Below are 24,567 nucleotides of genomic sequence, written 5' to 3' on the forward strand. Positions count from 1 at the left end.
CTTCAATTGAGGTACATCTGGGTTTTTCTAGTTTCTGGCTCCTATGAATGAAGGTGCTACAAACATAGTATGTTCTTGTGGTATGGTGGAGCATCTTTTGAGTATATGCCTAGGAGTTATACAGCTGTTTCTTCAGGTAGAACTATTTCCAATTTTCTGAGAAACTACTACAGAGTTGTTATACAAGTTTGAAAGGATCTGAAGGGGATAGGAACTCTACAGGAAGATCAACAGAGTCAACTGACCTGGACCCCTGTTAACTCTTAGAGACTGAGCCACCTACCAAAGAGCATACATGGGCTAGACTGAGGTCCCCAGCACATATGTAGCAGATGTTCAGCTCACTCTCCATGTGGGTCCACCAACAACTAGGAATGGATGCCGGCCCTAAGGCTGTTGCCTATCTATGGAATCTGTTCCCCAACATGACTGCCTTGTCTGGCACCAGTGTGAGAGGATGTACCTAGCCCTGTAGAGACTTGATGCTTCATGGTTGGGGGAAGACATAGGGGAGGACTCTCTCAAAGAAGGCAAGGGGATGGGAGTAGGATACTGTGATGGAAGTACCAGGAGGGGTTCAGTGAATAGGATAAAAATTAATTAACTAATTAAAAGAAAGGAAAAGGAATGATTAATCAAAGTTGCTTTTAAAAGGTTATGATTTAATATGGGATGCAGTCATCTTATGTAAAACAAACTCTAAATAACTAGGCTACTGAAAATAGAAATATTCCACACGATTGGGAAGGAATGGTGACGTTGTACTAGACACTGATCCACATCTCCAATGGTTAACATGGTGGAGGGAAAAAAAAGGCCATAAATATTGAACATCAAAATAGAGCACGGGGAATGAATATAGTCAAAGATCAGTTGCTGGGTAAAGAGAAGTACTTTGATATACAAGAATGAATTCAAGTTGATGATACGTCTATAGAAAAATGTAGCCTAAGGGCTTTAAGAACTTGGGACAAAGTTGAGGAGCCTGGATAAAGGTCAACCTCATTTTTGAAGATTATGCTAGGCTCTGGAGAAGTCTTTACTGTTTTTTGTTTGTATTTATTTGTTTGTTTTAACAGATTAGTCTCAGATGTTAACAAATTTGTATCAGACCCTGATACAAACAAGAGAGGTGTTGATAGAAACCTTGGTGTATGAAAATATAAATTGTTAGGACCTATGTAAAATATTAAGATCTGGATAAAATGTTAAGGCCTTGGAAAAGTGTTTCCTGGCTAGCCAGCCATTGTAAGGAAACATTCTCATGTACTTCTGCTGTTACTAGGAAACATTATATATTCAGTAATGTTTTGTACTGTTAGAACCTAGTGGGGAAACCCCCACTCAATTCCCGATTCCGCCTGCACCCAAAAAATCATGAAGGACCATCCTGATGTAATTACATGAGGACGTTTAATAACGGAGCTCCGTACCAACATGCATCCCACACAGGAGATAACGGATGTTGGCCCCGAGGCTCAAAAGCTAGGGATTTTTATGGGGTAAGGGGCTTAGAGGTGTGGAATTCAGCATAGCGACACACTATTGGCTTATTCAAACATTAACAGAAAGATTACATGTCAGCAAAAGGGCATCAGGACTTTGTTCCTGTGGGCTGGGGGCTTATCTTTGTTCACATAGTAACCAGTTGATGTATGACTTTACCCGGCGTCAAGGGGCAGTAGACAGAGGGGAGGTTCCAGCCAGGTGGTGTTGACCCAGACAAGATAGCCCTGCTTGTCCTTGCTTTTTTTTCATTTTTACAGTCAAGCTGTTCTTAGGAATGTCTTAACAACAACCCTGTCTGTTCTGCTTTGTTCTCGGCCCCAGGCAGCCTCTAGGCTCACAAACAACCAGCAATTTCTGAGTACTTTATATGACTTACAGGTCTTGAAATTTCATCTTTCTTTCAGTACCCTTGGAAATGAATAGCGAGCTGGGCATGGTGGCGCACACCTTTAATCCCAGCACTCAGGAGGCAGAGGCGGCGGATTTCTGAGTTCAAGGCCAGTCTGGCCTACAAAGTGAGCCCAGAACAGCCAGGGCTATACAGAAATCCCTGTCTTGAAAAACCAAAAAAAAAAAAAAAAAAAAAAAAAAAAAAGGAAACGAATAGCAATAGAAATCAGTAGAACTGTTTTGTATAGTTACCCACTTGCACCTGAACCAACCACCCAACAGCACTCCCTATATATAAGGTTTTATGGTATCTGTAGGAAGGCAGGACTCCCACTGGAGGAATAAGCACACTAACCCATTCACAAAATTTTCAACCCAAAATTTGTGATATCTAAAATTTGCAGGTACAAAAATAGAGCAGAGAATAAGGTAATGGCCAACCCATAAGTAGCCCAACTTGAGTATCATTCCATGGGTAAACCACAATCCCTGACAGTATTATTACTGATATTCTGTTATGTTTGCTGCCAGGAGGCTTACAGACAGGAGCTTAGCCAAACTGTCCTCTGAGAGGCTCTACCCAACAGCTGACTAAAATAAATGCAGATATACATAGCCATAAAGACAAACATTGGATGGAGATCAGGGACTCTTACGGAAGAGTTGAGTAAAGGACAAATCTGTTATTTCTACAGGATGTTATCCTATCTCATCATAAACTTGTTCCACCCTGTTAGCAGGCATATGCTCTTCAACTACTGGGGAATCTGACGGTGGTGATCTCAGAAGCCATGGCCACCCCTTCTCTAACTCTAGCTATGCATTTTGCTCAAGATTATCTCTTCTTTTGAAATAAGCTGTTTCATTAGATTGTTCTCGGGCTTTTCAGCTTTCTGACCTGACTGTCCTCCAGACTAGTTTCTTTCCACCTTTCTTCCTGTAGGAGGCTCTCATTTTTGTGTTTAGTCACTGGGACTGAGCCTTTTGTTCTCCCTTTTCCAGTGAGCCTCACCTTCCCAGCACTTTCACTTTCATACACATTTTTTTTCAGTTGCACCTCCAATTCTGCAACCTTTTCAGAAAAGAGCAGAGCAAAACCTTTACTTTTGCCATTTCAGCCACTATATTTGTTGTTTTCCAGGTCATACTATTTCTACCTGCAATTTTTCCAACTGCTCAGACATTTTAACTTTTTCTAAAACAGAATGTAGGAAAAAAAAGGAAAGGAAAGGAAAGGAAAGGAGGAGGAGGAGGAGGAGGAGGAGGAGAAGGAGAAGGAGAAGAAGAAGAAGAAGAAGAAGAAGAAGAAGAAGAAGAAGAAGAAGAAGAAGAAGAGAAAGAAAAGGAAAGGAAAGGAAAGGAAAGGAAAGAAAAGAAAAGAAAAGAAAAGAAAAGAAAAGAAAAGAAAAGAAAAGAAAGGAAAAGAAAAGGAAAAGAAAAGGAAAAGAAAAGAAAAGCTGTCTGAAAGTAAAACTAGGGATTTATCCCCAGTGGTTGCAGCTGCAATAAACTTTTTGCTATCCTCTTGAAAACATATAGACATTCTTTGTCTTCTGCCATTTCCTTTATAGCATTTAAAATCAAATATCCTATTATGCCTAGTCCTCCACCTTTGTACCACTAGTAACCATACTTTGGATAATTTGTTGGTTCTTCTTCCTCCTACAGTTCTTCTCAGCTTTTCTTCTACCCTTTCAACCTCCAAAAACTAGATAGGAGAGAAAAACAGGGTAGAGCAAAAAGTTTGATCTTCCACATCAGGATATCTAAGTTCTTCTTTTCTCTTTGTTCATGACTACTTAACAAAATGCAACCAACAACACATGAGCAGCCAAGAACTCTTATCTTGGGGCTCTAGCATTTATATACCCTCTTAAAAGTCCCCCAAATTCCATACATTTGCAGAAACTATCTGCAGCTGGCAAAATTCAAGCTCCTACTAGAGCACGAGGCAAATCATAGTTAGCTGCCACGGGCAATTAGAAGGATCCCCATATCCCATAACTGTGATTGAAACAAAAACAAACTTCCATAATATTTCTGTATTTTCAAAGAAAACAAAATTCTTACTGTGTCTTTGTGCTTGTTAGTTCTCTTGTCAAACTGACAGATTCTAGAATTATTTGGGAAGAGGTACATCAACTGAGAAAATGCATTTATCAGATTGCTTTCATGAAATTCTGTGGGGCATTTTCTTGATTAATGGTTGGTTCATTTTACTTCGGGTGGTGCTACCCCTTGGTAGATGGTCCTGGGTAATATAAGATAGCAGGTTGAATAATCCATGGAAAGCAAGCTAGTAAGTGACTTCCCTCCATTGTCAATGCTTCAATTTCTCCTTCCAGGTTCCTACTTAGGCTCCTGTCCAGACTTTCTTTCTTGATGGATTATAAGCTGTAAGCCAAGAGAAGAGAAACACTAATGTAAAACTTTTCATTTTCTAAGACAGTTGATGTTAAGCAAAGCCTGAAAATCATCTAAGATTTCTTGTATAAGTACTAAGAAATTATATTATTATTATTTATTATTATTACATACATATTGCACTTGCAATTGTCTGCATATGTGGTGTGCTTAGGAGAAAAAAAAAGATTTAACTATTTTTAGATACAAATTCTACTAGTAGCCTACATCTCCATTTCTCTTCCTTCTCTCCCCTTCCTCCATTTTCTTCATTTATGTTGTTCATTTTTGACAGTCTCCCTAATTAGCTCAAGCTAGCCTTTACTTTTACTAGCTATATAGTCATACTTTTGCATCATAAGTATTGGAATTGTAGGTGTGGTCCATCTTGCCCAGATCATTCTGTATTCGATATTAATATTCTTTCAAATGTTTTGTTTCTTTAAAAGATATGAATGAAGTCAATATTTCCTACCTTCACACATACATGATATAATACCATTGTATTAGAAATGGCCAAACTATCAGCCCAATTTGGGCTCTATTTCATGGAGGGTACCATAGGCTGACAGTACTACTGATGGTATATTGTTGTTACAGATAGAAGCCTAGCCTGGCTGTCCTCTTAGAGGCGCTACCCCAGCTGACCAAAACACATGCAGATACTAGAAAGCAACCATCAGACTAAGGTCAGGAACCCCTATGGAAGAGTTACTGGAAGGAATAGAGGAACTAAAGGGGATGGCAATCTCATGGGAATACCAACAATCTCAACAACCCAGACCACTAGCAGCTCCCAGAGACTAAGCCACCAACAAAGGAGTATAAACAGACTGGTTCAAGCCCCCACTCTGGCACATATTTAAGAGAGGACAGCCTTGTCTGGCCTCAGTTGGAGAGGGTATGCCTAATTCTGTGGAGACTTGAGACCCCTGAGGAGGGGGTTCCCCAGGGCAGAGGGAGCACCTTCTCTGGGGCAAAGGAGAGGGGGAATGGAATGATGAATTATGGGAGGGGGAACTGGGAGGGGCCAACATGAGGAATGTAAATAAATAAAATAATGAAATAAAATAAAATAAATCTATCCATAAAAAAGAAATGGTCAAACTATTATAAATGAATATTAGTAATTTTTCTTATAAGCAATTGCATAGTTAATTTTATTAACTTTGCCATATTAAATGAAAATGTTTCTTTATGTGCTAAGTTGTCACAATGAGATATTTAGAAAAATCTGCACATTTCAAATATTTTTGCCATCATTTTATATCATAGCCTTTGCAAAATTAAAAAAAAAGTCTGGATAATGCTATACTTCTAAATTGTGTATGTTACATTGCTTCACTGTGCTTTTGTGAACCCAGTGTTCTATGCAGAAATATAATCCAATAGACTTCATCAAACTAAACAACTTTTGGTAGTCTATGATGAATTACTTCATTTTATTAAATTATTTGGGCAAGATGATATTTTCCAAGCATTTCCATAAAATGATTGTCACAAGAAATAGACTTAAAAGTATTGTTTTCCCTCATAAAGTATGCTTAAAAAATATAAATAAAATCTTATAAAGGACCCAGATATGGTGGTTCCTGCCTGTAATATCAAAACTTGAAAGCTAAGGCAGGAAGATTGCCATGAATTTGAAAAAAATTGCCTTTCATAATCAGTTCTAATCCAGGCTAGAACATATAGCAATACCCTGTCTCAAAATAAAATAAAATAAACAAATCAAGTAACTCAAGAAACGTCAAGTTTAATAAAGTGTTTGCTATACAAACAATAGGGCCTAAGTTCACCCTGTAACACAAAGACCGAAAGGAGAGTTTGGTGGTAGACTTCTCATTCCAGGGCTGAGAAAGCAGATGGTTTTGGTCCCAGGGGCTTGCTGGACATCCAGCATAGATTAATCAATAAGCCATAGGACCCAGTAAGAGATCTTGTTTTATGAAACGAGAAAGACAACAGTTAAGAGTCTCCACAAGCCGGTGCACACACATGTACACATGCTCCCACATACATGGGCCTTAATACACACACACACACCCACACACACCACATACACACATATACACACTCATTAGAGACAAAAGAAGACATTTAAATAGACACTAATGAAATGCAGAGGATATTGGAAAATTCTTTGGGAATTTATGTTTAAAAACAACCACAGAACACATGAGAATTCCTAAAAGAAATGCATATATTCTTGAAGATATATGACTGAAAATTAAAATTAGTACATTTACACAGATAAACATAGTCTCTGTCTCTCCCTCTGTATCTTACTCATACACACAATTAAAACTCCTTCATATTAACAGTTCATTAATTTGACTAATTCCTTTTAAAATATGTAACCTATTAGTAAAATGAAATATTTATGATAAAACAGCAAATATAATGTGACAGGGAAATATTTTTGAAAAGTAGAATAAGAAAGACCCAAAGAAGAATTGCAAATCATTCTAAAAGTGAGAACAAGAGAAATAAAAGACAAGAAAAGAAAAAAAAAGAAATTTAAAAATAAAATAAGTTAAGCTAACTTTAAAGAGCAAAGTTCGAGGTGTTTTTCTAGCAGATGTCAACAATAGCCTTAATGCTCAAGTGATAAAAAGAGTGTGGTGCATAAGAGCACCTGAAGAGACAATGATCAGCCAGACAGAGCCCCCATCTGGACACAGTCCCACTGACAGATCAGACGACCTGACACAAATATATTTCCCCAATCTGACAAAGATGACTGCAGACATCATCAGAGAGCAGGACTAACCATGAAGCTGACTGCAGTTAGGAAAATAATAAAAGTAAGATCTGACAGCTGTTTCACATCATACGGAAAGTCCAGCTGCATGGAAGCAATAACTATAAATAAGTGTGGCCTAGAGTCCCAGGTAGTTGGGTGGCTGAGGCAGGAGAAATTTACTAGTTCAAGAGTCTGAAAGCCTTATAGAGAGCATGGCAGGACACCTTCTTAATGACAAAATTGACTAAATATAGAAAATCCACATTCTAATAGGCCACAAAACACTCCCCCAAATAAAATCCCACTATTTTTTTTTCCTGGTTCCACATGGGGAAAAAATCTTAAATGGGTAATTAAAGAAAAAGGAGTAATTCAAGTTTAATTTTTATCTTTTAAAGACTACTAAAGTTGTAAAGATCAGAAATTCCTTTCAAAGTCTTTAAGACTTTATAAGGAGCAGAACAAAATAATGGAATTCTCATAAACTAATAAAGATTAATATTCAGACTTAAGAAATTCACAGTTCCTAAGACATCAAACACCCTGAAGGAAGACTAGGATATGAAGGACTGTGTAGAGTGAGCAACAGGAGCTGCTGCTGGTCTGGGAATATGCCTCCCTTTAACAACCATCAAGCTTAGCTTTGCAATGCTTGTGACAATGATCAACAAAAAAAAATGCAAGGGGATCATCTGTCATTAGCAAGTAACTGCTTCAACATATCAATATCCTCAAACAGACATATGTTCAGTGTACCATTTGACACAGTAAAAACCTAAAGCCATCCCATTATATAATGTTGAAGATCCATAAGCCCAGCATGTGAGAGATGGGGAGAACATCAGGATTTCAGAGGCTAAAAAAGACTGCTCTTAAAACAAAACACATGAAAACATCCCTAAGAGTTCATAAAAGGGATTCATGGTAGAGTGGTCACACAATACAATATGCAATAGTTACAACGATTGAATCATTGTCATGAGGTCACATATCAAAACAGAGTATAGAGTAAAGCAAACAGTTTTCAGAAAGACGCACAATATGCTTTACTCGTATGCAATGCACTTGAAAATGGACATGCTAGGTCTGTAAATATGAGTAAGCAATGGATGCTCATAAACTGATGCCAAAGTGGGAAGGAGTCAAATGCAGTTTTCCATGTCACTATGTTGTCTGAATGCTTACTAATAGCTGAAGCACGTGTAGAAAATATTAAGATGTGCTCAGGCTTCCTAAAGCATCCATGGTGATTTGTTACACTATTCATTAGAGCTATAGATTTTTAAATATTTAACAAATACTTTGGAAGAAAAGGTGAAGTGAACTTTATGAGAATCAAATACTAGCAAATACAATAAGTGAGTAGCCTAACTCAAGATTGGCCTAGACTTCAAGGTCAAGACACCACCATTTGTTGTTTTCTCCCAGCCCTTTCAGGACTCTCTCAACACTGTTCCTGTTTTCAGTTTGAATTGTTCAACCCAATCAATCTTTGGCTCCAGCCTCATATATCACATGTCAATATGTGTGATGTACTTACTACATGGTTCTTTGTTTCTTTCCTCAAGCCTAGCAAGTTTTATAAAAACAAAACAAAAATCCCAAAATAAAAAAAATCAAATAAACAAAAACAAAACCCCCCAAAATCCACTGGTTTCAGCAGGTGTCTTTAGTCCAATATAGCATTCATTTATATTCCTTTACAGACCATTCCCTGGCCTCTATGCTCAGGTATATTCCTAGCTCTTAAGTAGTTGTAGATCGTACTTACTCTAGAATACTACAAGGCTGTTAGATGAATCCCAGCCATATTATTTTACCATGGTAATACCAAACATAACAAGGAGCAAAAGAAGCCCCTTTCTCAATAACTGTTCCCATGGCTGTCCTGATGCATTGTAGTTGCTGACAACCTGACCCCAACAGAAAGTGTGGACTGTCCTTGTCTTCAAGATGGGGCAGCAGGAGTGGCAACAATGACCAGGGCAAAGCTTCCATTCTCATGTTTAATGAAAGCACAGATAGAACACAAATTTATATCGCTGATAGATTTTTAACATTGAAAAAAATTACATGGAGAGAACAAAACTAGAAAAGAAGAGAGAAGAATGAAAATAGATTTTAAAAGAGTCACAATTGTGGCTAAATTTCTCTCCTTATTTTCGTATCCCATCAATACTGTTATATGTTTGTGTAACAAGTTATTTCATGATGTTAAAAAAATGTAGGTCTGCAGACAGAATCAATCTGCAATTTTTCTTGTAATGAACAGTGAGTTTTCTCTGAGTTGGTAATGGGATTCGATTCTATTGTCAGAATGGCAGTTCCTTATAATTCCAAGACAGCCGTTTCCTAATGCCCAGAGATCATGTGTCTTGGAATGGGTAAGACAGAAAGGACTGCTATATTACTGATTTGTCTGAAAATTTCTTCACATTTTGCTTTTCAAGATCTATTAAAATTTAATTATTTAATTTGCATTATAGGAATAATAATCACAGGTTAGTAGTAAGTAGTTTGCATTGGCATGAGCTAATCCTTTGCCCAAATATTTAAATATACAGTTGCATAGAACCAGCATAGGACAGTAAAACCAGCAACAGGAGAACAATGAAGCAATTGTAGAGTTAGAAGTATGACAACTAGTGTGGTCGTTTGAATAGGAGTGGTCCTCATACACTTAACTGTTTGAATGCTTGGTTATTAGGTAGTGGCATTATTAGGAGTTAAAGCTTTCTGGGGTGGGTGTAACCTTGATTGAGGAATCAATTCACTGTAGGTGGGGTTTTAGGTTTCAAATGCTCAAGCCAGGCCCAATGTCTCCCTATCCCTGCCACCTGCCAATCCAGATATAGAACTCTCAGTTACCTTTCTAATACCATGTCTGCTTGAGTGCTGCCATGCACCCCACTATGATGATAGACTAAATAGATGAACTGTAAGTCAGCCCCAACTACATGTTTTTCATTATAAGAGTTGCTGTGGTCATGGTATTCCTTCACAGCAACAGAAATTCTAAATAAGACAACTGATCCAAAGGATAGAATTTGGTGGTCACAAATTCTGGGTTCCAGGTCTAGTGAAACTTTGAGCATTTGGTTGTTCCTTCTAAGTTTACTTAAAATCTGAAGATGGTGAAGAAGGACAGACAGTGTTCATTTGATGGAGAAATGTGAGTATGAATTGAAACAGTGTGTATAACAAGCAGCAGGCCAGAAGTAGAGGCTCAGGAAATAGTGGCATTTATTTCCACCTGCTCTATTTCCCCTAAGCTCTATTAAATGTGATCACTTAGTAAATATGTGGGCCAATTCCAAGCAGACTTTCAGATAGAGTAGTAATTGTCACAAGCTCTAATGCTCAAGGATGTGGCAAATATGGTGAATACCATTATTTGAAGAGGAACCATAGCTGTGGGTTTATAGTAGGGTCCAATTCTCATTTGAAATTTTTTTTTCTCGTTGATGCAGGGATGGTTTATTTATTTATTTTTATTAGGTAATTTCCTCAATTACATTTCCAATGCTATCCAAAAAGTCCCCAATACACTCCCCCCCCAGTCCCCCACCCACCCACCCTCACCCCTTGGCCCTGGCATTCCCCTGTACTGGGGCATATAAAGTTGGCAAGTCCACTGGGCCTCTCTTTCCAGTGATGGCCTACTAGGCCATCTTTTGATACAAATGCAGCTAGAGTCAAGAGCTCTGGGGTACTGGTTAGTTCATAATAATGATCCACCTATGGGGTTGCAGTTCCTTTAGCTCCTTGGGTACTTTCTCTAGCTCCTCCATTGGGGGCCCTGTGATCCATCCAATAGCTGACTGTGAGCATCCACTTCTGTGTTTGCTAGGCCCCGGCATTGTCTCACAAGAGACAGCTATATCTGGGTCCTTTCAGCAAAATCTTGCTAGTGTATGCAATGGTGTTTTTTCTACCTAGAACAAACCTTTACATATGACCACTATAACACAGTGACCTGAGCTCATCACTGCCTGTAATTATCTCAGACACAGTTTTGAGTGGCTAATACTTCAGTAGCCCACATTATCCAAGAAAATAATTCCAATAAGTAAATAGTCTGCATCTAATAGTTTCCCGGCACAATTATAATGAATATGAGCATATCTTTGTTATTAGTTACTTTTTCTATCATTGTAATGACAAAAATAGCTTAAGGCAGAAAGGTTTTACCTGGGTTTACAATTTGAAGGGATTCATTTCATCATCATAGAGAAGTCATAGCAATAGGAGCCTGAGACAGCTGATCACACTTTTATTTAAGTCATAACATTTCTCTTTATTCCTTTTTGAATAATTTACAAGTATTATTCATAAATGCTGTTTCCTGATCAAGGAAGTAAAAGCGAAAAGGGAGAATGGACTGATAGTTTTGATAAGAACTTAGAAAAATCAGGTTTATGTGTGACACTCCTCTAAGACACCAAAGGCTAAACCAACAACATTGTAATATCCTTTCTGGTGGGGAACGTTTGCTCAACTTAAGCGTTGTAAGGAAACCTTCCTCTCTCACTCTCGTCAGTGCTCGCTTTGCTTGTTCTCTCTGAACTTTGTTTATTTTCATTAAAAAAAAAAAAAAACAGCTCTCACAGTAAAGGTTTTTATTTTCCTCCAGGATATTTTAACCCATTTGCATGGGGAATAGTGCCTAGAAAACCATTGGCAATTAAATTATAATGCAAAGAAAGTATCAGAAAACCTCAATCTTTTGTGGTTTCATATTGTTCATCTTAACTAACTCATGATGTCTGGGATTACAATAAATATATGTACTATTGCATAATTGTGGGACACCTAAAAGGTCCTGAACTGGTGTTTTGAAATGGAAAGAGAATGATAGAGTGGGAGCCATGGGAAATATGCATTGTATAAGTTTATCACTCCCAGCAGTCCAGTGCCTCAAAGTCCTATACCACCATCCACACCCCAAGACCCCTTTATGCTCTTTGCATAGGAGTAGGTAATAACATTTATCAATTTCACTTCTTATACTTTTTATGAATATTTTGTTATTTTATATTTTATTTTATGTATTCATTAATATTTTATACATGAATGCAGTGTATTCATATCCAACCTGTTTCCCCCAAATGAGAACTCCCATTTCCCCCATTTCAAACCTCCTGTATTTCCACATACATTTCTTCATTTCCTCTTCTTCCTTCTTTCCTCTTTCTCATTTCCTCCTCTCCTCTTTCCTTTCCTCTCCCACCTCCCTAGTTCCTAAATCCAGCATCAATCTTTTTAGCTGTCATTTCTCCTTTACCTCTGTAAACCCCAAATTTACAAAACAGTAACTTTTGTCTCCCCAGGCTTCTACTGTTGTGGCTTCTTTGACTCTTAATTCCTTCCTGATTCCCAAGTACAGATCTTTACCATATGAAATATATGGAGACATGTTATACAACAATATATGCAGATAACATCTTCAGACACAAATATTAAAAGCAAACAATTTTCTAAGAATTACTAGAAAAGGCACTAGGTGCTGCTGTGACTGGGAGTTGGTGTGATGTTATGGAGGGATGCTGGTGAAATTCAAAGCTCTCCTTGTATTTCTGTTTATGAACATGTATACTTTGTTTCCCTTTATTTAGCCACATTTCAGACTCAATTAAACCATGATTTGATATATCAGCTGCCAATTTTGTTATTCTTCTACTTATTGTTGGCATACCTTGTTAGAAATGGTATTTAAATACAAAACAAAACAGACATGTTTGGAATGGTACATAGTGACATTAATTCCCAGCCTGCTCTGAACATTTATTCAGAGTGTAGTCCCCTCCCATTCCATTTTCCCTACATCTCTGGCCACGGAACTATCCTCAACTCAGTGTGACTGGGGGATCCTTAGATAGCAGGACACTCGTTTTATGTACCCACAGAACTGTTTCTTTGTCCCTTTCCACTAATCCCAATAGAAAATGCTAATGTCCTGGCAGAAACGGAACACAGGCAGAGTGCGAGGCATTGCAGTTTTACTAGACAGAGCCAGAAAATAACCCTTTCACCATAAATATAGAATCTGGTAGGCCTAGTGTGAGTTCTAGGTACCTGGGGCCTCACCAAATGGTAGTCCTATTTTCCCTCTGACTTCTGTACCTGGTCCACATGGCCTGGCTTTATGCCTCTGCTTCCTGCTGAGACTTGAGCTGTTCACTGAGTTCCAGCACTGTGGACACAGGCTTTTCACGTTGCTCCACTCCTCAAAGACCTTTCCCCTGGGGAGAAGAAAAATGCTCCAAGTTCTTGCTCTCTCTCCTTCCTTGCTGCTGACATTTGCTGACTTCCCCACAACTGGCTCCACTCCTGTCTGAACACAGACTCCCAGAGGGGTATCAACCATGCAGTCTTAAATACATCCCGGTGGGAGAAAGTAGCTGAGCCAATGTGTTCAGTTTCATCTGTCAGCATGCAGGAAGGGAACAGAGAGTGTTCTTATCCCCTTCAAGTGTTGTGTAACCACAATCTGTGACAAATTTCACACAGAAAAGGAATCTGAAACTCATGTGAAAGGCTGAGACAAAACTCAATGGGATAATTATGCATCCCTTAGTTCTACACTACTTTACCACATTCCTGATGTACAGGATGCAAATTGTTATGATATATTCTCATTTCAAATATTTTTCCACTTCAACATAAGTCTCACCACTCCTATATAACAATTAACATATCAGTTACTCACTATAGCAAACCTGTATTCAGAGGCCAAGAAGGGAGAGCCACATGGCTAGTTTTAACCTTTCATTTAACATAAGCTACATTGTGTGTCTAATTGTAGACCCAAGACCTTAACCAGTCTTTTTCAAATAGTCCTTAATATTTGAAGTTCATTAGATTATTCTCCCTACTCCTAAATGTTGCCAGATTCTCCCCACATTCCCAACCATCCAATCACCCACAGCATTTGTTTCTGTCTTTCTAAAGAAAACAAATTAACAAACCACAAGAAACACACACCATACACAGATACACACCACAAAAAGCACAAAATCAGAAACCAAATTTTACAAGCAAAAGCATAAGAACAACACGCAAACCAAGCAAGGTATATGACACATAAAGTCCACAAAAATATTACTGAATTCATTTTGTGTTACTCATCTACTTCTGAGGATGGGACCTACCCTAAGGTGTAGTAAATATATCCCATGAGACTCCATTAGAGAAGACCAATGTTCCCTTTGCATGAAGGGACCGATTGCATAGAACTTTTGGGGTAGGGGTGGGAACCTAGGTCTACTTCTCCTTTGCAGCACTTGGATCCTGTCTGGTCTGAATCTATGCATGCTGCCAAGGTCCATGTGAGATCACAGGGATATTAGTCCTATTGTGGCTGGAAGTGTCCTTAGTATAATCTATCCTTGTTGGCTTTTATTCCTAAGAGTAGCCTTACATGCTTCCTCTTCCACATAAGTCCCCAAGCCTTGAGGGGAGGGTTTGATGAAGACATTCCATTTATGACTTAGTGCACCAATATCTCTCATTCTGCACATTTGTCTGTTTGTTGGTTTTAGTTTTAGTTTCTGGGGATTTTCAATGGAAAAAGTGTGGGAGTACAAACCTATGACTATAACATGGAACAGAGATACAGAAGAGGGCTATGAGCAGAGATTTATGAGAAATGAGACGTTAGAGGAAAACCCTTCAAAAAGTTTTTTTTTTTTTAAACTCTAGCTAGTGAAATCTTAGATGGTTATATTTAAAAACTTCTGATATAATCCAGGCTCCCAGTGAATGGCCTTGCCTTTTCTGAATGTGGGTTGTCTATGCACCACAGCGACACAACATTCCAGAAAGGCCTATACCAAGAATCCTACAACATGCTGTGGAAATTGTGCAGTAGTAAGAAAATATAATCTGGTAAATTAGGTGTGACCAAAACAGGTTTACTTTTCAATGGAAGAGCTTATGCACTCCTGCATGCATGCTTGTTTAGTTTTCATCCTGAAATCTCAAGAGGTTCCTTTGACATGTGAATCCAAAATGGGAGCATAAAAGTTGTTCAGGGTCCCCTGGAGTCAGAATTGTTTTCTCATCTGTCTTTAGTCCCTGTTAAGACTTAGATGAATTACTTCTTCCAAACTTAAAATTTTATTGTAACCATCAGTTAACAGAAGCAACAGTAAAGACTTGGTCTTTTTTAATTCATTGGTCACCTGTGTGTATGTATATATATATATGTATTATATGAATGTGTATATGGATTCATGTGTTTGCTCTTCATATATCCACTAGTCTTATTGTAATTTATACTCAAACTATAAATATTGAAAAATCACAAAAGCATACTGTACTGGCTATTTTTGTGTCAACTTGACACAGCTGGAGTTATCACAGAGAAAGGAGCTTCAGTTAAGGAAATGCCTCCATGAGGTCCAACTGTAAGGCATTTTCTCAATTAGTGATCAAGGGGGAAGGCCCCTTGTGGGTAGGACCATCCCTGGGCTGGTAGTCTTGGGTTCTATAAGAGAGTAGGCTGAGCAAGCCAGAGGAGGCAAGCCAGTAAAGAACATCCCTCCATGGCCTCTGTATCAGCTCCTGCTCCCTGACCTGTCTGAGTTCCAGTCCTGACTTCCTTTGGTGATGAACAGCAGCATGGAAGTGTAAGCCGAATAAACCCTTTCCTCCCCAACTTGCTTCTTGGTCATGATGTTTGTGCAGGAATAGAAACCCTGACTAAGACAAATTGGTACCAGCAGAGTGGGGTATTCCTGTGACAACCTGACCATGTTTTGGGGAGGACTGTGGAAGGACTTTGGAACTTTGGACTTGAAGATCCATTCGTTGTTAAGAGCTCTGTCAGATGTTGTGTAGGAGCTTGGAAGATAATGTTGAGAACAGTGCAGAAGATAGAAGTCTGGTTTGTGAAATTTCAGAGGGAAAATTAAAGACTCTTTTCAGGGCCATTGCTGTTTTGATTGTGAAGATTTTGTAGTTCTGGTTAGCTGGGGCTGAAGAATCAGCTGTGATTAACAAGATACCAGAACTACTAAAGCAAAAACTTTGCATTACTGGGACTATTGATGCTGGTTAGCTGGAGCTAAGAAATTAGCGGTGATTAAGAAGAGACCAGCATCATTGAGGTGACATCTTCTGGGAAGTGTTTTCTGAAAGCACAAAGAGGCTGTGTTCCAGAAATAGGCAAGGTTGTACTCCTTCTGCAGCGGGACTTGGTAATGTGTAAGGGTCACCCAGGTGGTACTGGTTTTGAAAGCATGAAGGGGTCATGCAGAGCAGCTGAGGCTCGGCACTGTGAGAGGCCATGGAAGGCCATTGGTGAAGGTGCAGCCTCAGTTGTAATTTAAGGCCCAGGACTGAAGGGGTCATGCAGTGTTTTGGAGATGCCAGTACCATGAGATGTCCACCAAGAGCAGCAGCACCAGTGGAGTACAGGCATCTGGAGCCCAGAGGACAACGTGTGTGCTACAAAGGGCTTGGCTGGAGAAGTGACCCAAGCCCTTGGAGGAGCCCAGAAGATCGTGAGTTGGATCCCAGACATTGGACGGTTGGAGATTGATTTTTGCTTTGATTGTGACTGTGCCCTGATATTTTCCCTCTTGAAGGAAGAAACTGTTTTAGTGGAGCCCACAGTTAAGACTTTTAATTGTAAAAAGACTTTGGATTTTTAAAAGAGATGGATATTTTAAAGAGATTGAAATTTTAAGAATATGTAAAGACTGTGGGACTTTTAAAGTTATTTAGATCTTGGGGATGAGTAAGAATGTAAGGGTTGAGGCTTACTAGTGATGTGTTTGTGTGTCAAGTTGACAAGGGGTCAATTGTACTGGCTATTTTTGTGTCAACTTGACACAGCTGGAGTTATCACAGAGAAAGGAGCTTCAGTTAAGGAAATGCCTCCATGAGATCCAACTGTAAGGCATTTTCTCAATTAGTGATCAAGGGGGAAGGCCCCTTGTGGGTAGGACCATCCCTGGGCTGGTAGTCTTGGGTTCTATAAGAGAGTAGGCTGAGCAAGCCAGAGGAGGCAAGCCAGTAAAGAACATCCATCCATGGCCTCTGTATCAGCTCCTGCTCCCTGACCTGTCTGAGTTCCAGTCCTGACTTCCTTTGGTGATGAACAGCAGCATGGAAGTGTAAGCCGAATAAACCCTTTCCTCCCCAACTTGCTTCTTGGTCATGATGTTTGTGCAGGAATAGAAACCCTGACTAAGACACATACTATGTCTTAACTGTTCAATCATAATCACAGTCTAACACAGGTACTGCTCATACTCCTATTTTATGCATTATCACATTAAGGCTTAGGAAAGTAAATCAACAATGCATTCAGTAAGTGATAGAGCAATCTTCAAATTACCTTAGTATTTGAGAAATTTATCTATCCTATTTAAATGAAGGTATCATACTCTGCTATTAAATTTTGATTTACAGTGAAAACTGGGGATGGAATTTTATACTTGCTTTTAAACAGTGCATGCATTATTAGATGCATGTTAATATATTCTTTAGTATACTTATAATGATCATGTTTCATGGCAGAGAGGGGTCTATTTTACTTCTTTTTTATGTTTTCAAAACAATTTTCCTTAAATATTTTTCTTTTTTTAATTTTTTTATTGGGTATTTTCCTCATTTACATTTCCAATGCTATTCCAAAAGTCCCCCATAACCCACCCCACTCTACTACCCACCCACTCTCACTTCTTGGCCCTGGTGATCCCCTGTCGGGAGGCATATAAAGTTTCTACGACCAATGGGCCTCTCTTTCCACTGATGGCCAGCTAGGCCATCTTCTGATACATATGCAGCTAGAGACACGAGCTCCAGAGGGTACTGGTTTGTTCATATTGTTGTTCCACCTATAGGGTTGCAGTTCCCATTTGCTCCTTGGATACTTTCTCTTAGTTGAAGGTTCATTTACAGTATTCCAGAATATCAAGGCATAGTCTGAATATACTGACAGAGAAACCCAAAGCGTGCCATCCCTAAATAGCAGTTTTCTTTTCTTTAAACTTTACTTTTTAATTGAGTTATAAAGTATTTGTTGTTCTTGTGACGTTTTAATGTACACATAGTTTAGGCTAATCTCTCCACATTTATCATTCTTTTCCATTTCTATGTCCATCCTTCTCACTTGAAACTTCCACCTTTAGTACTTACTCTTCCATTTCCATGTTTTTAATACGTGTAATCATCCTAGTTAATGACTCTTTTACATTCTCAGTGGCCCCTTTCTAGTGTCCTGGACTCCATATATACTTACTGCCACATAACTATACATATATAAAAATTAGGAGGTATGATCTATATATAATAAACAGGTGGTTTTCTTTACTGTGCCTGGGTTGAATTATTTAATATATTTTCCAGTTCCATAATTTTTTCCTGTAGATTATAAATTTAATTTTTCTTTGTGGCTGAATAAATTTCACTTTATAAATGAAACATATTTTCATCATCCTTTCATCTGTTGATGGGCATCTAAGTTCTTTCTATTTCTTTGAAATGTAAATAAAACAACAATAAACATCTATGTACAGGTATCTCCGTGGTAGAGTTTGAGGTCCTTTGGGTATATGCGAAGGAGTGATAGAGCTTTGCCATATGGAAAGAAATTTTCCTTTAGCTTTTGTGTTTTGAAAATAATGTTTTATTTGAGAATTTCATACATAAGTAAACTGTATTTACATCATTTTCACTTCTGCTACCTCCCTCAAACACTTCCTGTGTGTCCTCATCAGCCACTTGAAAGTCATAACTCTTTCTGCTGTATTTAGTTGATTGTGTGTGTGTGTGTGCATATGTGCCCACTTAAGACTGGGGCCTTGTCCTTGATAAACAATAACAAAATAGTGAGAAAATGTTTCTCCTTCTCTTGGCAGCCACTGCCTGTTTGCAGGATTTTTATTTAAGGGTGGGGCCTAACCATAAAGTTGGAAGTTGCTGAGAGCAACATACCTGTATTTTCCAGAAGAAACAATCACACAGCACTTGTTCTGCTCCTTGGGCTCATAAATGGTTTCATCCCATCTTCCATGACATTTCCTGAGCCCTGGGTTTAGGGATGTATTATAGATATCCCATTTGTGTCTGAAAATGCCACAGTCATTTATTTGGCTCATTTTGGCTAGATACAGATCTCTGCTTTTTTTTTTTTTTTTTTTTTTTTTTTAGCAAGCTTCCTTGATGAGAGGTGAGAGGCATATTTACCTATAAATGTAAGAATAGGTACTTAAACAGTAGCTGAAAACTATAGTTTTTTAATAATATGGTAGTAGTAGTTTCATCTTTAGTCTCTTCAATCATGTGGTCTTGGCTAGGTTTACAATAGTAGGCATTAGTTCCTGTCAGTCTTGTGGCCTTTCTTTTCTTTCTTTCTTTTTTTTTTTTTTTTTTGGTTTTTCGAGACAGGGTTTCTCTGTGTAGCCCTGGCTGTCCTGGCACTCACTTTGTAGACCAGGCTGGCCTCGAACTCAGAAATCCGCCTGCCTCTGCCTCCCGAGTGCTGGGATTAAAGGCGTGCGCCACCACGCCCGGCATGGCCTTTATTTTCAATTAGACAGATATTGGTTACCCCCAAGATAGGAGTGTCATGGCTGAGTCAGTGTAGATATCTTGACTGTTGTTGTAGTATAGGCATTGACTTCATAGTTAAGGATAAAAGAAACCCAAAGTAAAGCAACCAGTTTCTTGACTAAAAGCTAGAAATGTCATTTGTACTCCTAGTAGTTTCATTATTTATGCACACCAAAGATCTAAAGGTGCTTTGGAGCTGTGACCTCCATTCTGATTTTAAGAGGTTCAAAGATCTTTAGGGAAGGAGAATTTAGCTATGAAGACCTCTTAAAAGAAAACTTCTGGTCAAGCGAATAGAAAATTTGGCCTAGGTAACAACCCAATATTCCAGTGGGGCCAAGTCAGTCTGCTCTATTTTAGGAATTTGATGACTTGGGGCAATGACCTCCATTGCCTTCCTCCTTCATTACCTGTGTGACTTTTCATAGTAGCAAATTGAGTAAGATTGTGAAATTGTTTATCATCAAAAAGTTTAAAGAGAGAGCCACCACCTGAGGTAGAATAAAGAGAAATATATTCCTGTCTTTGTGTGTGTGTTTCTGAACATATCCACTTTACAAAAGAAAAGATTACCTTGTCCAGAAATACAATTTCAAATTTTCCAACTCCATTTTTCACAGAAATATTTGTAAAGACAAAATCAATAACTGCAAAGTCCTTTGAATAAGCAAAGAATCAATGTTGTCTCTTCCTGCCAGTATACAAAATAGCTGGAAGTGTTGCAATACTTGATTGTTTTGAAACCACTAAAATAGGTAGTATGATACTTGTTGGGTAATAGCCTCAAGGAATGAGAAATTTTATTGTTTTTAAAACACAAAATCCCAAACATTCAATGTTCTAATTAACAGTGAAGACTAGGGAATTACAAGATTGGGTACAAGCCTGCTAGCTCAGAGAGGAAGAAAAATCATCCAGCTGACCTTCCTACTCCACTGATGTCCCAAAAGAAAAATCCCTTTCTCCTTCTTCATGCTGTCCTAAATACCCTTTAACTCAAAGTTCCTCCTTTATCTTCCCTGGGTTTTCTTATGTTAACTCTCAACTGGTTGCTTACTTGGCCTTTTGACCTATGATTGACTTTATTTAATCCTTTGATTAAAGATAGTGCTAGAGCTGAGCCGCACCACAACAAGAAACAATTTTCTAGTACACAATTTCACCATGTTATCAAGTATCCTACGGCACTTTTGGATTAAAGGTGTGTGCAAAGGCTGAGCCATGCCACAACAAGAGGCATTTTTTTTTTTCAGTATACGATCTCAGGGTTCACATTATGATCAGATATATCCTGCAACAGACTTAAGTACTGGTCAATATACCTGAGCAATGAAGAATTGCTTAGCTCTAGTCTGACCATTCTGCTCCACCTGCAGAAATAATATGCTAGGGTATCAAAGACAGCCCACACTTCTTCCAGTCAACTTCCCTCATATACACATAGCTGTAACTTGCTAGTAGCTAGTAGCTATCTAAATATACATGTGTCCTAGCCCCTCTAAATGTCCTCAACCATTATTTCACAAAGAAGGTTGAGTGCTCCCCCTCACTCTTTGAACAAAGCAGTCTTATCCTCTTGAAGTTGAGTCTTCCTGCTTTTCTGCCTCATTTTTCTCATAGTCCCAACACTAAAATACACACACATAAGTTAATGGAATAAAATGGAGGAACTGGATCTACATCCACACATATCTATATACATCTATTTTTGATTTTTTGAAACAGATTCCTAAAATATTTATTGGAGGTAAATAAACTGTTTAAACTGTTTTAAATTGATCCTTGTAAAACTTAATATCTACCAGTAGCAAAAGAAAACTAGATTCTTATTATTTACCGAGTAGAACATAAGATTTAAAGTTCTGAAATTGTTGTAGCTAAATTAAAAAAAAAACAACTTCAAATTATAGCCATATGTAAGAACTTTTGGAAGACACTTCAGTTTTCAGAATATAAAGTAAACAAGCAATACAATTGGAACCTTGTGAAATTAAATAGCTTCTGTAAGTATAGAAAACAATTACTTGAGTGAAGATACAGGCTATAGAGTGGGATTAAATGTTTGCCAATTATATGTCTGGCAGAGGATTCATATCTAGTTTACACACAAAACTTAGCGAGGGAGAAAGAGAGAGAGAGGGAGGATGAGAGAGAGAGAGAGAGAGAGAGAGAGAGAGAGAGAGAGAGAAACAGTACAACCAAAACTCTAAAATCAAATGCACAGAGAGATCTCAAAAGAAGAAATAGTCAATAAATACTTTTAAAAGTTGCACACCATTTTAACCATCAGAGAAATACAAACTAAAACTATGATTCTGTCTCACTCAAGTCATCAGGATAGCAAAGAACAACAAGAACTGGCCTGGAGAAAGGGCAGTCCTCAGCCATTGTTGGTGGGAGCATAAAGTGGTTTAGCTGCAGTGTAATCAGTGGAGACGTTTCTCAGAAATCTAAAAATAAACAGCTCATATTTTCTCTTATGTGTGAATCCTTGATCAGGTTTTCTTCTGGTTGCTGGAAGCAGCTGTCAAAGACAGGGATGGATACAGGGAAAGTAAAAAGTAACCACTGGAGACAGCCTGGAGCAGGTGAAGGAGCAGGACACATAAGCCTTTGTGCCTCCTTCGAGAGCCCAAAAGACCAACCAAGACCCGACTCTGATGCAATCACATTAAGGTCTCTATTACAAACTGGAGCTTGGACTTAGTCACTGCTAACCTGCAGGGTTAGTTTGGTGAAGTAGGTCCGAACTTTCATCCGGACAAGGTTTTATAGAAAATGGAAGCAAGCAAGGGGTTGTCCATCCTGGCAAGCATTTAATAGAATGACTGTTGTAAGCCAACAGGTGGATGCTCTGAAGCAAGACCAGTTAACAATCACAAAGGGTCTGAAAGTACATCCGAAACAATCAGACTAATCTTTGATAAACCATTGCTAGGAAGTAGCTAGGGAGCAACTCTGGGGTATGGGGCAAGGGCAAGTTGTGGGATCCTTCCTGGTACTTGAGTGCAGCTTGGGTTCAGCTGTAGGTCAAGATCTCAAGCTCCCTGCCACCCTTTTTACTTTTAAGATGAAGTCTGGTCCCAAGACGGAGTAGGACTGGCCTTTCAGTGTAAAGGGGGAAAGGTAGAAATGAGGATGTTTAAGTGACTATGTGAGTAGGAGATAATTCAGATAGATTGGGAGAGATGAAGAATCTATGGTGTCATGGGTATCGAGAAAAGCCACAGGGAGAACTCTGCATATATACACATGCTCACACACATGAAAAGTGTATGGGTAGAGATCATAGGACAATTTTGAAGAGTTAGTCCTCTCCTTCAACCATGTAGGTTCCAACAATTGCATGCAAGTTTTATGATCAGGCTTATGCAGTGTTTTTATCTGCTGAGCTATTTCACCAAGCCCACAATATTCATTCTTTTAGTTCAATAATTATAGAGATCTTTCTACCTTTCATTGTGATAAGGTAAGATGATATCAACCTTCAAATTTTATACTGAGTATAAAAGTTTCCACGATAGAGGTTTATAAATTCCTTAGGATGATTTATTGTCCTCATAATAAGTTTTCTTTGTGTCTCACTATGATCTGTTTTAAAGAAAGATAGCTGCTGAAAACAGATTCTGAATTGTTTAGATGGAATGTTCTGTGGCTGTGTAATGATTCCATTTCTACTATCATGTCGTTTAGTTTAGATGTTTCTTTCTTTAATTTTTTTTGTGCAGATTACCTGTATATTTGTACCAGAGTGATATTGAAGTCTTCCATTTTGTTTGGTGTTAAAGTACGACTGTATTTCTTGTAATATTTATTTGATGAGTCTTGATATATTGATATTTGATGTGTAATTTTTAGAACTATAGTGTCTTTTGATAGAAGATTATTATAAGCAGAAGAAAGTAATCTTTAATTTTATCTCATATGTTTAATTTTACTTGGAATCTAGTTTGTCAAGTAGGACAATGACATCTGTTTGATTCCTACTTCCATTTACTTGGAGCACTTTTTTTGGTGTTGTTTCAAACGGTCACTTTAAAGGCTCATTTGGTTTTTATAACTAGATGCATTTCATCAAGAAAACAAACAGGAACACTTTGCTGCTTAATAGATTGTTTCAATTGGTGAGATTGAGGTCATTGATATACAGAGTGATTCTTTTTAAAAGTATGTATTAATTTCTGTCATGGTGCTAATATTGTAGTATTTGGTGTATTCCTATTCTGTTGCAAACTGTGGTTTATTCTTTGTCTTTGTCTTCTGGATGTTTCTGCTTCTCATTATTCTTCAAGTACATTATGTATGGCTTGCCTATTGGCTATGAATTCCTATAGCTCTTTTTTTTTTTTTTTTTTTTTTTTTTTTTTTTTTTTTTTTTTTTTTTTTTTTTAATTTTTAATATTTTTATTACATATTTTCCTCAATTACATTTCTAATGCTATCCCAAAAGTCCCCCATAGCGCCCCCCACTTCCCTACCCACCCATTCCCATTCTTTTGGCCCTGGCATTCCCCTATATTGGGGCATATAAAGTTTGCAAGTCCAATGGGCCTCTCTTTCCATTGATGGCTGACTAGGCCATCTTTCGATACATATGCAGCTAGAGACAAGAGATCCGGGGTTCTAGTTAGTACATCATGTTGTTCCAACAATAGGGTTGCAGATCCCTTTAGCTCCTTGGGTACTTACTCTAGCTTCTCCATTGGGAGCCCTGTGATACATCCAATAGCTGACTGTGAACATCCACTCCTGTGTTTGCTAGGCCCCAGCATCGTCTCACAAGAGACAGCTATATTTGGGTCCTTTCAGCAAAATCTTGCTAGTGTATGCAATGGTGTCAGCGTTTAGAAGTTGATTATGGGATGGATCCCTGGGTACGGCAGTCTCTAAATGGTCCATCCTTTCATCACCGCTACGAACTTTGTCTCTGTAACTCCTTCCCTGGGTGTTTTGTT

The 24,567-nt window shown here is 38.3% G+C and overlaps 1 long non-coding RNA gene across 1 annotated transcript in view; it reads right to left on the reverse strand.

The window, feature by feature from the left end:
- Nucleotides 1-3,881: 3,881 nt before the first annotated feature.
- The window catches only part of LOC110293773 (uncharacterized), a 106,532-nt gene continuing 85,846 nt past the window's right edge, over nt 3,882-24,567 (reverse strand). The window contains exon 3 of the long non-coding RNA XR_002377846.2: nt 3,882-4,293. This is a non-coding gene — a long non-coding RNA (uncharacterized LOC110293773). The remainder of the gene's footprint in view (nt 4,294-24,567) is intronic.

The sequence above is a fragment of the Mus caroli genome, unplaced genomic scaffold, assembly GCF_978045245.1.
Source record: "Mus caroli unplaced genomic scaffold, Mus_caroli_1 scaffold_6, whole genome shotgun sequence".
Taxonomy (NCBI): Eukaryota; Metazoa; Chordata; class Mammalia; order Rodentia; family Muridae; genus Mus; species Mus caroli.